This window comes from Schistocerca nitens, chromosome 9 (assembly GCF_023898315.1).
Source record: "Schistocerca nitens isolate TAMUIC-IGC-003100 chromosome 9, iqSchNite1.1, whole genome shotgun sequence".
NCBI classification, from domain to species: Eukaryota; Metazoa; Arthropoda; class Insecta; order Orthoptera; family Acrididae; genus Schistocerca; species Schistocerca nitens.
Window position 1 is genome coordinate 429362451 of NC_064622.1, and position 12345 is coordinate 429374795.

Genomic DNA, 12345 nt, shown 5'->3' on the forward strand with positions numbered 1-12345 from the left:
AGCGAGTGCACTTTCATGCAGCACCCACCACGTTCCTTGATTCGGGTATTCACGTCTAATGCCAAAGATCATTGCCGATAAACGATTTAAAACCTGAGGGATAGCCGAAGTACTAATCTTTATTCATCATTTGACTTTCTAGAGCGAATTCTTTATGGATAATTTCCTTCGAATCAAAGAAAACAGCGACACTTTCCTGCATGCGCACTTTTCTCTGTCTCGGAGATTATGGACCTTTCCATTTTGAGCATTGGCCCTTTGTAAGTGGCTTGCATTCAAAAAACTATGTTGCAACACCTTTTACGATGAAAAACCTGAAATCTGGGTCCCTAGCGACCTATCTCTTCATGTCTCTTACTGTGTTCTACTCTGCATTCTTTTCGATCATCTGTGAGTGAATGTCGAACAAAAAGCGACAATAAATCCTCTTTCTGTATAAATTTTCAGTGGAAACCCTACGCACCGTTGTTTTGGAATTGTAGTTAGCTCCTCAGTTAACCTGGTAGATGCATAACGATCTTCGCAGAATTTCAGCCACTTTTTGAACAGTTACTTTGAATGTAACTGTCATGATGCTGACGGATGTGGATTGTCTGCAGTGCTCCATCTAGCATCACTAAACCTTGAATACAGCTTAGAAATGTTTTTACGGTGCACTGCTTCATTGCCGTAAAGAGTGTGTATCATTTGAAAAGTTGCACTTTTAACCTACATAAATCAAAGTTCACATGTTGCTCCACTGCTCCTTCCAGGACAGAAGTTCAAACAAACTTTTAAGTATTTTTTTTTTTTATTTCGAGCGGTTTGTGGTGCTACCGCTGTGAAATTTAAAAACATCACAGATGGAATTAGCAGTTACGCGAGTATAAAATCCGTCATCTGTCGTTTGGCACGGACTGTGTACGTTATTTTTCAGGGTGTGTGACTTCGGGACGACTCAAGGTGTCCCCGTAAGTACTCAAAAAATGGTTCAAATGAATCTGAGCACTATGGGACTTAACATCTGAGGTCATCAGTCCCCTAGAACGTAGAACTAGTTACACCTAACCTAAGGACATCACATACATCCATTCTCGAGGCAGGATTCGAACCTGCGACCGTAGCTGTCCCGCGGTTCCAGAGTGAAGCGGCTAGAACCGCTCGGCCACACTGGCCGGCCCCGTAAGTACTCTGCGGATTTTCAGCGTCATTTGATCACTATTAGCAAATCAGATTTTGAACGCGCTGTTCATGGGAATGTCAATTTTTATTCGTTATCTGGAACGAATGTAGCGTAAAGCTTGGAAGAGGAGTCTTGTCTCACTACTGAAATGTCGCAATTTCATTAGAATTAGAAGAAGGAGAACAGCCACCGCTACTTTTAAGGGCTCTTACTGCACTTAATCGTACTTCCTAGTCTATTCTGACATTCAGTTCAGAAAAGTTCACTGGATAAGCATCCTACTCTGAGTACTTTGAGAAAAAGAAACTAATTGCAGTGGTGCAATTGTTCTTATACCAGTCCTGACGCTAACATAACTTTTTCTTCCTTTTCATTAGTAATGCATATACTATAAGTGCTTCTTCCGTGGCTAAGTGACTCGTGCAGATGGGTGCCGCGTGTGTTCGATTCCCACTGCAGCCTGTGATTTTTATTTGGTGGGAGCATTGGTACTCAGCACTCAGCCTCGTGATGCGAACTGAGAGTCACTTGATGGAGTAGTACCGGCGCCATGGTCTGAGAAGTCGGCGAAATGGCTGGTGCAGCGGTGTGCCAACCACATGCCTCCCCCAACCCCTCCCCGCAACACTGTATCCGCATGAAGTCGCAAGGCAGATGGTGACATGACGGCCGGTCGGTATCCTTTCCGCCTTTACAGCCTGGGCGAAGAGCTCGTATGTACTACACAAAATTTCCAAATTCTTAGACACGCATTATTTCACTAAATGTTATTATTCATCTTGTAATTTACAGGCTCATGACAATAACGTATATGTGATTCTTCAGTTTCTCCCGGCGTATTTGTTGCTCGAACAGTCCACGGGTATACTGCCTGTTCATAGTGTCCAACATTTCGGCGATCAAATATGTCGCCATCGTCAGGTGCGCTCACTAACTGAGCTCCTGAGGGCGGGCTGAATTACTTAGCCCCTATCTAGGTAAATCCCCTCACCATATCCGTAATTCCGTGGATTTCGTGAAACGTCTCGACAACTTCAGACTGAAAGACAGTGATATCCTAGTGAGCTTCGACGTGGTTTCACTATTCACCAGGGTGCCTCTACGAGAAGACCACTGAACTCTTTAGGCATGTCTTGACCTCAACGTTTTTTTTGTTTAATGGGGAATACTATGAGCAAACGGATGGAGTCGCTATGGGCAGCCCACCCTCGCCGGTGGTCGCGAATTTGTACATGGAGTACTTCGAGGAGGAAGCCTTGGCGTCATCCAATTGGAAACCTACTTGTTTCTTCCTTTATGTCGATGACACGTTCGTCATCTGGTCCCATGGTAGGGACAAGCTCCTGGATTTCCTTACACACCTGAACTCCATACATCCAGACATCAAATTCACTATGGAGACCGAGGCAGAAGGAAGATTACCATTCCTGGGCGTCATGGTCAAGAGAAGAGCTGATGGTACCCTGAGCCACGGTGTGTACAGGAAGAAAACGCATACTGACCTGTACCTGCGTGCAGACAGCTGCCACCAGTCTTCTCAGAGGAATGGAGTACTAAAAACACCAGTACACGTGCGCGCAGCATCTCAGACGCAGAGAATCTGCCCCAGGAATCGGAACACCTCAAAACCGTGTTCCGAAAAAACGGGTACTCAGAATGGCAGATTAGACGCGCTCTCCGTCCTACCACCACAGCACAACCTGTGGAGACGGATGAAGTCACAGAAGAAGAGGTAGCCACTGCCTTTATTCCGTACAATGGCGCACTATCGGGGAAATCGGCCGTATATTAAAGAAACACCGAGATAAAACCGTCTTCCCCCCCCCCCCAATAAAACAGGGGAATTACTGGGAAGTGTGAAAGATGACCTCGGTTTGAGGAAGGCCGGCATATACCAAATTCTCTGTGAGTGTGGGAAGACAAACAGTACGCACCATCGAAGATCGTTGCCGAGAACATCAAAGGCACACTCGACTGAAATATCTAAATAAGTCGGCGGTAGCAGAGCGCTGTTTGACCGAGAAACACGAGATGGATTATGAGCGTACCGAGATCCTGGGTCAGACCTCTAAATAATGGGACAGCGTTATAAGGGAGGTTATCGAAATTCGCAGCAGGTAAGATCTTATCAACCGAGATTGCGGCTACAGTCTCAGCAAGGCTTGGGACCCGGCAATGAATGTAATTAAGAAGACTCTCAGCAAGAAGTACGAACTGGCGACCAGGGCGGACGTAGCAAGCACATCGACGCTACGACAGATTCCGACGCCCACATCTTCGCGACCGCCGGCGCGCAGGCGCAGATGGCGGACAGAGCGGCCCGCGGGGGGAGGGGATTTAAATCGGCCGCCCGCCCTCAGGAACTCAGTTCGTCAGCACACTTGACGATGGCGACATGTCTGATCGCCGAAATATTGTGCACGTTGGACACTATGAACTGGCAGTATACCGGTGGACTGTTCGAGCAATAACGTATATAGTTCGTACTTTACAACACTAATAAACCACTGACGTGTCAGAATTCTACCTTGCTAAAAAGTGTGTGTTTGAAGATTAACGTAGCCTTTAAAAACTTTCATTTCTCTCTTTCAAGCAAACGCTTTGCTATTTCTGAAAATGTAATGCTTCAGAAGTTACTGGTATTCAATACTTTCTTCTTCCAGAATGTTCCAATATTTAGACTTAATTCTTTCCAAAATCCAGCGTTATAATCTTGTAAATCGGTTTTTTCTTTTTCCAAAATTTCGTACTTTTACTAAAATAACATGTTAGTTTGTTAACCGTTCCAAGTATAAAATATCACTGTCTCGAATACTGTTGGTGAACTTTGGGAATTCTCTAGCACGTTCAGTCTTCCCTATAACAAAGTAATATCTATTATTTTGCCATTTTCTAATTATAAAGCTTCTGACAAAATAAATTTGCTTCAGCGCGTACTGAATCTGTGTGTTTTTCACTTTTTCTACCTTTTACAATAACATGCAGAATATAATAGTCCTGTATTTTACCATTTTGCGACTTCTGTAATACACGCGTCTATAATTGTCTTCTTGCACAAAGTCATAGTTAGTCGTGGCTAACCTATGTGTCATTCAGTTAGCTCCACGTAGTCAACAAGTAAAGTCCAGAAACAATATATAACCAGCCAATGCACAATCTATTATCAGTTCAATAGGTTTCAAGCGTCGCGAAGGTGTATCTTTATTTTGTTGGTAATTTCCACTTGTAAACGTACTGAAACTTCTTCTAAGTGGTGTAGTTTACCGCTTTATGTTACGATAATGATGCTCATAAATTCTAAAACGCTGAAAATCGAAACTGAACTTAGTGCTTACAAATATTAACAGAACAAAAAGTATATTCTGCTGTGTTGCATACAATACCTAAAAACTGTTTATAACATTCAGTAATCATAGCAGTATTATTAATGAAGATATTCGACGAGGCACTGTTACACGAAACATGTCTGTAAGTTACACAATGACTGGCTGTAAATATATAGCTTTTTATTGGCATAACCGATTTAAATCTTCTATCAAAAATTTCCAGAGTCATAACAGCTGCACCGAATACTGCCTGCCAGTCTTAGGACGTTCCATACAACATAATGCTTTCATAGAACTGAATCCAAGGTTAAAAAATCCCTTAAGCCTAGGGACGCCTTGTTTACCATAGCAGTTCAAGTGAAGTTGCACGACGCCAGTTTGCGGTTGCTTACTTCTAAACCTTTCCCCACACGATGCAATATGATCTTCTTAAATTGTAGTGTACGAATAGTTCTTTGTAAAGAACCTTCCTTCTCTCTGTGACTTTAAGGAATCAGTTTCTAGAAAGTTTCCATTCGTGGCCCTGAATATCTTCTAGTTACGATGGCGCCTTTCGCGGAACTTTTCTCCACACACTCGTTGTGATTTCCGCACAGTACATTCAATCACAAACTAGATACATGTCTACAGGGTGCTGTAATACGTAATGCACCGCCCTTGACAAGCTGGATACATGTCTACAGGGTGCTGTAATACGTAATGCACCGCCCTTGACAACCTGATAAGAACTGTAAACAGTAGATAAGTCCATCGAGTACACATGACAGATTACGCTGTTGTTTTTCAACACTGTGCCACCAACATCGATGAGACTGGGTGTTGTTTGTTATTAACTGCAAGCAGTAAGCAAACAGATTCGTCACATGATCTGCCAGGTTTTCTCGGCGAATCTGATTAATTCTGTGCTTTCGTGTGTTCCGCCGAGCGTTAAACAGCTTAATTAGGGTGTCTGTAGAAACAGCACTCAATTTATTAAGATCTCGCCGGCCAACTGGAAAATGCTGCCAATTACGGCTCCGGAAAACAAGCATCAACGGCCTGAAGGGCGCCGGAAGGAAAAGTCAGTTACGAATAGAGGCATAACACCAATAATACTATTGTACACTGGCGTGTAAAATCTAAAGACGAAAGTAACATTCGTATGACGTTTCACTGCCAAGTAACATAGCTCGAGCAAATGTGGACCATACATAGGAAGATGGGCTCTAGTGTAAAGCAAAAGGGAGATGTAAGAAATCTGCAAAGCGAGGAACAGATATAACACTTTTACGCAAAGATATTAGTTACACTTGTGTTATTGCAATTTATGAACATTCCAAAGACGGGACATGTTGATTAAAAGCCTGTGTGATCACCACGGATAGCAAGGCATACTCTGTAACATGCTCCCATACTGGGCACAAGATTGATAAGCAGTTTTTGTGGCAGGCCGTTCCTCTTCTCCATGCCCGTGGAAGGATTCGAGCCAGCGACCGTAGCGGTGGCGCGGTTCCAGACTGAAGCGCCTAGAACCACTGTGGCCGGCTCCTTTTCTCTGCTATCATGGTTGACAAGTGCTGGATGGACGTTGGCGAATGTTGACGTGCTGCAGTAGGTCTTTTCAACGCCTTACACTCGTTCTCTGCAAGATTTATTTCGAAGGAACGGGGAGGCCAGTCAATTTGCCATTGTGACAACGGAACGCTACGTACTGGTCGTCGTGCAAGGAGACCACTCACTTGCAGTCGCTGTTTCACTGTGGAGCGTGTGACTGCGTGCCCAGTCCTGTGAAAATGTGGTAACAATTCCACCCACTGTTTGACGTGGCTGTTGCACAATGTTGAGGTCATCTGATGTTCTACTTTATCGTGATCGACATCCTTCTGTCCTTCAGAGAGCGATCAACGTGGTTCGGAACGCTCCCCATGCAAGCAAAATAATTTTGTGAGTAATACCAAACACCTGTTACATTCTTCTTCCAGTTTCCCGATGGTTCTTGCTCGGGGGCGCCGGCCGAAGTGGTCGTGCGGTTCTACGCGCTGTAGTCTGGAACTGCGAGACCGCTACGGTCGCAGGTTCGAATCCTGCCTCGGGCATGGATATGTGTGATGTCCTTAGGTCTAAGTTCTAGGGGACCTCAGAAGTTGAGTCCCATAGTGCTCAGAGCCAATTTTTGCTCGGGGGAAGGCATCCAAATGTCTCCGGACCATATTGTAATGAAGAACGCCACCACTGTGAACCGAAACTGCTTGCTGGTTGACACACGCTGTCTTTACCAGTACATTCACCTGCCTCATGTTGCAGGGCTCGCTCCATTTGGCGCTCTAGTCACACTGACAACATGTGATATGTGAGACCTTTGGCAACATGGTCCAACATTTTCATTTAGTTTCAACTAGTAGTACACGTAACACCATTTACACGAAGTTTCAGTAAATATGGGCAACGGCCTTGCCACAGTGGATACGCCAGTTCCCGTCAGATCACCGAAGTTAAGCGCTGTCGGGCGTGGCCAGAACTTGGATGTGTGACCATCTGGGCCGCCATGCGTTGTTGCCATTTTTCGGAGCGCACTCAGCCTCGTAATGCCAATTGAGGAGCTACTCGACCGAATAGTAGCGGCTCTGCTCAAAGAAAGCCATCATAACGACCGGGGGAGCGGTTTGCTCAGCACACGCCCCTCCTATCCGCATCCTCAGCTGAGGATGACACGGCGGTCGGATGCTCCCGATGGGCCACTTGTGGCCTGAAGACGGAGTGCTCAGTAAATTTACGAATGGATATGTTCAACAAAATACATTTTCACCGCGATTGAAATCTAATGAACTGACCATAGACTGTGAATTCGCTGATGATTATATGCCGACTTTGGAAAATTTGGAAATTTGTGGTAAGTTCCTATGGGAGTAAACTGCTAAGGTCATCAGTCCCTACGCTTACGCGCTACTTTATCTAGCTTAAACTAACTTACGCTAAGGAGAACACACGCACCCATGCCCGAGGGAAGGGAGGACTTGAACCTCGGACGGGGGAACCCGCGCGACCCGTGACAAGAGGTCTCAGATCGCGACTCGGTCAGAGGGTTAGCTACTCTCTGTAATAAAAATAACTGAGTGAACGGCTCAACAAAGAACCTGAATGGGTGTCATCGGACGTCCGTCATGAGCAAATTCAACGAACAATATAGAGTAAAATGAGATAAGAAAAGGATGGATAGAGGGTCTGCCATGTAAGCAGGAGATCCAGGGTTCGAGTCCCGGTCGGGGCACACATTGTCAGCTGTCCCCATAGGTGTACCTGTCGGCACCTAAGGGTTTCGATTTAATTATAATTTCATTCTAGAGAAGCTGCACTGTCATCGATGGTATATGTTCTTTCGGGGACAGATACCAACTTCATATAGACTACATGTTTCTTTACCTAGCTCGTCCTTACGTTTTGCAAAGCAGTGTAGTAGAATCGTTTTTGGTGGTGTATCATTCAGTCACTGAGGCAAGAAGGATGCTGCTTATTATCTGGAATGTAAGTATTTTAAATCACTGTGTTCAACCAAAATGTCTCCGGATAGAATATGACCTTGCCATTAACTTAACAAACAATGCTTTGTTGGCCACAGACTGACAGATATGTGGAGAGCACAGTCTAGCTTCCTCCGCACATTCATTCTTGCTCTGCGTCTCTTTCCTGCGAAGCACGTAGCTCCAGCCTGGAGGAAATCTCCACATGCTAATCACGCTGATGCGGCTTTTCACGTGACAAGCCGCACAACCACAAGATGTGCAAGTCGATAAGGTCTTTCTATTCATTGGAGTAGCACCTCCAAATATAACAAGAACGGCAGTAGCAAAAAACTGAGTAGCAAAACCAAGAAACACACCCAAAGCTTCCATTGTTTGGAACTCGTGTGGACCCATCACCACTGAAATCCTGAAACAGATTTCTTCTGACAACTACTCCGATACCATCTTCAGCAAAAGACAGGTCACCTGGAGTATTATGGACAGCAAAAGAGAAGTCGGCAAGACTCAGCGAAGAAGCGCCTCTGAGGATGTCCAGCGCGGTGCTGGACGAAACGTCAGGAACAGAAGGGTTTCTTGGACCACGACCTGACATTCCGAAAGGGTTACCAGCAACTATGTCATCCAGTCGTGAAAGACTTCATTCTGTGATCAAAAGAGAAGCTGCCATCACGCTACCGTCTCCAATACAGGACTGGGAAAACTCTCAACAGATTGAGGAGTGAGGAGATATAGAATTAATTTGAAGTACTGGGATATCAGTGACGATGAACCTGGTGTGACTGAGTGACAAGAAAGGACACTGAACACTTTTTAATTTGCAGTAATCTGAGTGAAACCTGTGACATGGAACTCTTGTCTACAGTGTTCAAAATGGTTCAAATGACTAAGCACTATAACACTTAACATCTGAGATCATCAGTCCCCTAGACGTAGATCTACTTAAAACTAACTAACCTAAGGACATCACACATACCCATACCCGAGGCGGGGTTCCAACCTGCGATCGGAGCATCTACATCTACATCTACATACATACTCCGCAATCCACCATACGGTGCGTGGCGGAGGGTACCTCGTACCACAACTAAAATCTTCTCTCTCCGTTCCACTCCAAAACAGAACGAGGGAAAAATGACTGCCTATATGCCTCTGTATGAGCCCTAATCTCTCTTAATCTTGTGGTCTTTTCCCGAAATATAAGCTGATATAAGTTGGTGGCAGTAAAATTGTACTGCAGTCAGCCTCAAATGCTGGTTCTCTAAATTTCCTCAGTAGCGATTCACGCCTCCTTTCCTCTAGAGACTCCCACCCGAGTTCCTGAAGCATTTCCGTATTACTCGCGTGATGATCAAACCTACCAGTAACAAATCTAGCAGCCCGCCTCTGAATTGCTTCTATGTCCTCCTTCAATCCGACCTGATAGGGATCCCAAATGCTCGAGCAGTACTCAGGAATAGGTTGTATTAGTGTTTTATAAGCGGTCTCCTTTACAGATTAACAACATCTTCCCAAAATTCTACCAATGAACCGAAGACGACTATCCGCCTTCCCCACAACTGCCATTACATTCTTGTCCCACTCCATATCACTCCGCAATGTTACGCCCAAATATTTAATCGACGTGACTGTGTCAAGCGCTACACTACTAATAGAGTATTCAAACATTATGGCATTCTTTTTCCTATTCATCTGCATTAATTTACGTTTATCTATATTTAGAGTTAGCTGCCATCCTTTACACCAATCACAAATCCTGTCCAAGTCATCTTGTATCCTCCTACAGTCACTCAACGACGACACCTTCCCGTACACGACAGCATCATCAGCAAACAGCCGCACATTCCTATCCACCCTATCCAAAAGATCATTTATGTAGATCGAAAACAACAGCGGACCTACCACACTTCCCTGGGGCACTCCAGATGATACCCTCACCTTCGATGAACACTCACCATCGAGGACAACGTACTGCGTTCTGTTACTTAAGAAGTCTTCGAGCCACTCACATACTTGGGAACCAATCCCATATGCTCGTACCTTAGTTAGGAGTCTGCAGTGGGGCACCGAGTCGAACGCTTTGCGGAAGTCAAGGAATATGGCATCCGTCTGATACCCTTCATCCATGATGAAAAAAGGGCGAGTTGCATTTAGCACGAGCGATGCTTTCTAAAGCCGTGCTAACGCATGGACAGAGACTTCTCTGTCTCAAGGAAATTCATTATATTCGAACTGAGAATATGTTCGAGAATCCTGCAACAAACCGATATTAAGGATATTGGTCTGTAATTTTGAGGATCCGTCCTTCTACCCCTATTATAAACAGGCGTTACCTACACTTTTTTCCAGTCGCTCTGGATTTTACGTTGGGCAAGAGATTCGCGATAAATGCAAGCCAAGTAAGGAACCATTGCAGTAGAGTACTCTGTAAAACCGAATTGGAATCCCATCAGGACCTGGCGATTTATTTATTTTCAACCCATTCAGTTGCTTCACAACCCCAGGGATGTCTATCATTATGTCCTCCATACGGGAATCTGTACGATACTCAAATGCCGGTATGTTTGTACGATCCTCCTGCGTGAAATATTTCTCAAATGCTAAATTTAAAATTTCAGCTTTCGTTTTGCTGTCTTCCGTTGCCAGGCCAGACTGATCAGTGAGTGACTGGATGGAAGCCTTCGACCCGCTTACCGCTTTTACGTAAGACCAGAATTTCCTTCAGTTTCCAGCAAGATCTTTTGCTTAGGTATGACGGTGGTAGTGGTTGTATGCTTCGAGCATCGTTCTTTTTACAGCAGCACGAATCTCTCCTAACTTTTGCCTGTCCTCATTCTCCCGATCTTTCTTGTACCGCGAGTGCAACTGCCTTTGCTTCCTGAGCATTCTCCGAATTGCGCTGTTAAACCACGGTGTGTCTTTTCCGTCCGTAATCCACTTTTTTCGGCACATACATCTCCAATGCGTGATTTACAGTGTGTTTAAAATTTGCCCATAATTCTTCCACGTCCATTGTACCGGAAGTAAATGAAGTCGATTCAATTTACTAAGTGGAATGGCCGGCCGAAGTGGCCGTGCGGTTAAAGGCGCTGCAGTCTGGAACCGCAAGACCGCTACGGTCGCAGGTTCGAATCCTGCCTCGGGCATGGATGTTTGTGATGTCCTTAGGTTAGTTAGGTTTAACTAGTTCTAAGTTCTAGGGGACTAATGACCTCAGCAGTTGAGTCCCATAGTGCTCAGAGCCATTTGAACCATTTTGAACTAAGTGGAATGCCAACAACTGCTTCTCTGCTCTTTCTAGTAAGAATGGTCTCCTAGCCTTTTTGACCGACTTTTTAACTTTCGTAACCATAGTCGTAATGACAACATCATGTCCACTAATCCCTGTCTCAACACTGACACCATCGATGAGTTCTGGACTGTTCGTGGCAACCAGATCTAAAATATTTCCATTGCGCGTTGGCTGTCGATTTAGCTTCTAAAGACAGTTTTCGGATAGTAACTAACACGACTGCTTGTCTGTACCTCCTGTAATGATTCCAAAGACATCCCAGTCTATACTAGGTAGGTTGAAGTCGCCTCCGACTAATATAGCATGATCCTGGTACTTCTGCGATACAGAGTGTAGACTCCCTTTGAATGATTCTAGAACTGTCACGGTGGAACCTGGCGGCCGGTAATAACACCCAAGAATTAACTTTTTCTCCTAGCCCTGTTAAACGTGTCCAGATAACTACACGATCACACTCTACTTCGACCTCAGTAGACACAATATTTTTGTCAACTGCAATGAAGACACCACCTCTTACGGTGTCTAATCTGTCTTCCCGATACACGTTCTACATCTACATCTACGTCCATACTCCGCAAGCCACCTGACGGTGTGTGGCGGAGGGTACTTTGAGTACCTCTATCGGTTCTCCCTTCTATTCCAGTCTCGTATTGTTCGTGGAAAGAAGGATTATCGGTATGCCTCTGTGTGGGCTCTAATCTCTCTGATTTATTCTCATGGTCTCTTCGCGAGATATACGTAGAAGGGAGCGATATACTGCTTGACTCCTCGGTGAAGGTATGTTCTCGGAACTTCAACAAAAGCCCGTACGGAGCTACTGAGCGTCTCTCCTGCAGAGTCTTCCACTGGAGTTTATCTATTATTTCCGTAACGCTTTCGCGATTACTAAGTGATCCTGTAACGAAGCCCGCTGCTCTCCATTGGATCGTCTCTATCTCTTCTATCAACCCTGTCTGGTACGGATTCCACACTGGTGAGCTGTATTCAAGCAGTGGGCGAACAAGTGTACTGTGACCTACTTTCTTTGTTTTCGGATTGCATTTCCTTAGGATTCTTTCAATGAATCTG

General features: G+C 44.9%; 1 protein-coding gene and 1 pseudogene across 1 annotated transcript in view; one reads left to right on the forward strand and one right to left on the reverse strand.

The window, feature by feature from the left end:
• LOC126203054 (calcium/calmodulin-dependent protein kinase kinase 1) overlaps positions 1-12345 on the reverse strand; it is a 540044-nt gene that overhangs the window by 311704 nt on the left and 215995 nt on the right. The gene's annotated exons all lie outside the window — the stretch shown is intronic.
• On the forward strand, positions 6909-7026 carry LOC126204585 (5S ribosomal RNA; annotated as a pseudogene).